This window comes from Schistocerca piceifrons, unplaced genomic scaffold, assembly GCF_021461385.2.
Source record: "Schistocerca piceifrons isolate TAMUIC-IGC-003096 unplaced genomic scaffold, iqSchPice1.1 HiC_scaffold_1086, whole genome shotgun sequence".
Lineage (NCBI taxonomy): Eukaryota > Metazoa > Arthropoda > Insecta > Orthoptera > Acrididae > Schistocerca > Schistocerca piceifrons.
In genome coordinates, this window is record NW_025726892.1 from 40,001 (window position 1) to 42,500 (window position 2,500).

The 2,500-nt window shown below is 58.3% G+C and overlaps 1 non-coding gene across 1 annotated transcript in view; it reads left to right on the forward strand.

The window, feature by feature from the left end:
- Positions 1-1,578: 1,578 nt before the first annotated feature.
- LOC124727153 overlaps positions 1,579-2,500 on the forward strand; it is a 1,909-nt gene continuing 987 nt past the window's right edge. The window contains exon 1 of the ribosomal RNA XR_007006962.1: positions 1,579-2,500. This exon is cut by the window's right edge and continues 987 nt beyond it. This is a non-coding gene — a ribosomal RNA (small subunit ribosomal RNA).

Consider the following 2,500-nt stretch of genomic DNA (forward strand, 5'->3'; position numbering starts at 1 on the left):
TCCCCACCTTGCCCCCTGCCTTCGCAAGCTGGTTGGTGAGAAGTTTGCATGTTCAATGCCCTTCGCATGCGACGTACTCAGGCTACGTTGTGGTGCGGCCTGTGTCAACTGTCCGCTGATGTCGTACGCGTGAACCACAATCTGTACTGCACATTCGTCCTTATGTACTGAATGATACATCGTGGCACATGTGTGACCGCACAACGACTGCGCCCAAAAACGGCGGACCATACAGTGCAAATATTGTGCACGCAGCTACGTGTCGTCTCCCTATGAGAGCTGGATTGCAGTGTGGTACGCCATAGAGACGTGTGGGAGGAACGGACGCCGTGGATGGCGATCAGCATGAGCTGTCTGTTGATGTATTCGGACCTAGTCGTCTCTCCTCACACACCGTGATGGCATGGTGCACCGCGTTCCATATCTGCGACATGCTACAGAGGCCGGTTGACAGTCGTTCGAGCAATGGACATCGCATACGTACGGGGGCCACCTTCCACGTATTGTCTAGGCGTGCACATTTTGTTGCGTGTATGTGGGCAGACGTAGTGTGGCGTGACACCTGACACAGGCATGCAATAATCGTTGAAGTTGCAAATGGCGATGGACGCCTGCGTTTTCTGGTGAAGTTACGCAAATGAACAAATGGTAACCTGTTGTGGTGCGGTTGTTCTCGCTAGGGGTGAATCGGTGATGGCGACGATAGGTTGAGGTACTAACCGGTTGTTCCAGCGATACCCACCATGCCGACGAAACTGAACGGCATCTGGGTGTGAAGCGATACGCGGCGGTGGCTGGGTGGGACCGTCCCCGGCCGGTGAGGGGGCGCCTCCCGGCGTGCTGGCCGCGCGGTGCGTGGGCGCACGCGCTACAGCCGGCTGGTGGGGGCGGCCAGTGGCAGGCGCGCCGGCCGACGGACGCGGCAGGCGTCGCAGCTGCGCGCCGGCGCACCCTGCGCGCGGCGCCGTGCGGCCAAAGTAGGTCCTCGCGGGCCCGGTGCGAAGCGCGGTGGACATCTTCAGTGTGCTGGTCCGATTGAGGACTGTGTGCGTTGAGGATGCGCCGCCGCCCGGCGCTCGGCGCCGCGACGCCGTCTGCTGCTCGGTCGCCCCAGCGGTTCTCGCTGGTGGTTTGTATCGCAGCTGTGCGGATGTGTTGGCGCGTGCGCTGTGCTGGGAGAGTTCGCTTCGGCACCCAAGTGGGGCTTTTGTCCTTCTGTGGCGCTGGCGTTGGAGCTGCCGGTCACCGTAGGTGGCGCGTGTTGTCTCCCGCCGGCAATGCCACGACAGCACGCTCCCGGGCCTCTGTCGGCAGCGGCAAGCTCAGTTGGGAGCACGGGTGGTCGCACCGAAAGCGTCTACTCGCCTAACTCCGGGCGATTGCGCCTCTCTCGAACCCGACCAAGTACTTGGGACGGCGCTGCGCGCCGCCGGGACCTGAGAGGGTTTCGAGGTGTATTGTGCAGGGGAGCTCAGCCTCCTCCTGTTTGCAGAATGATTGAGCGGACGCTTGCGTGTTCGCGCGGGCCCCCGGGACACACTCCCGGGCGGCCGGCTGCTCAGCTCTAGTTGACGCAGCTCCCTGGTTGATCCTGCCAGTAGTCATATGCTTGTCTCAAAGATTAAGCCATGCATGTCTCAGTACAAGCCGCATTAAGGTGAAACCGCGAATGGCTCATTAAATCAGTTATGGTTCCTTAGATCGTACCCACGTTACTTGGATAACTGTGGTAATTCTAGAGCTAATACATGCAAACAGAGTCCCGACCAGAGATGGAAGGGACGCTTTTATTAGATCAAAACCAATCGGTCGGCTCGTCCGGTCCGTTTGCCTTGGTGACTCTGAATAACTTTGGGCTGATCGCACGGTCCTCGTACCGGCGACGCATCTTTCAAATGTCTGCCTTATCAACTGTCGATGGTAGGTTCTGCGCCTACCATGGTTGTAACGGGTAACGGGGAATCAGGGTTCGATTCCGGAGAGGGAGCCTGAGAAACGGCTACCACATCCAAGGAAGGCAGCAGGCGCGCAAATTACCCACTCCCGGCACGGGGAGGTAGTGACGAAAAATAACGATACGGGACTCATCCGAGGCCCCGTAATCGGAATGAGTACACTTTAAATCCTTTAACGAGTATCTATTGGAGGGCAAGTCTGGTGCCAGCAGCCGCGGTAATTCCAGCTCCAATAGCGTATATTAAAGTTGTTGCGGTTAAAAAGCTCGTAGTTGGATTTGTGTCCCACGCTGTTGGTTCACCGCCCGTCGGTGTTTAACTGGCATGTATCGTGGGACGTCCTGCCGGTGGGGCGAGCTGAAGGCGTGCGACCGCCTCGTGCGTGCTCGTGCGTCCCGAGGCGGACCCCGTTGAAATCCTACCAGGGTGCTCTTTATTGAGTGTCTCGGTGGGCCGGCACGTTTACTTTGAACAAATTAGAGTGCTTAAAGCAGGCAAGCCCGCCTGAATACTGTGTGCATGGAATAATGGAATAGGACCTCGGT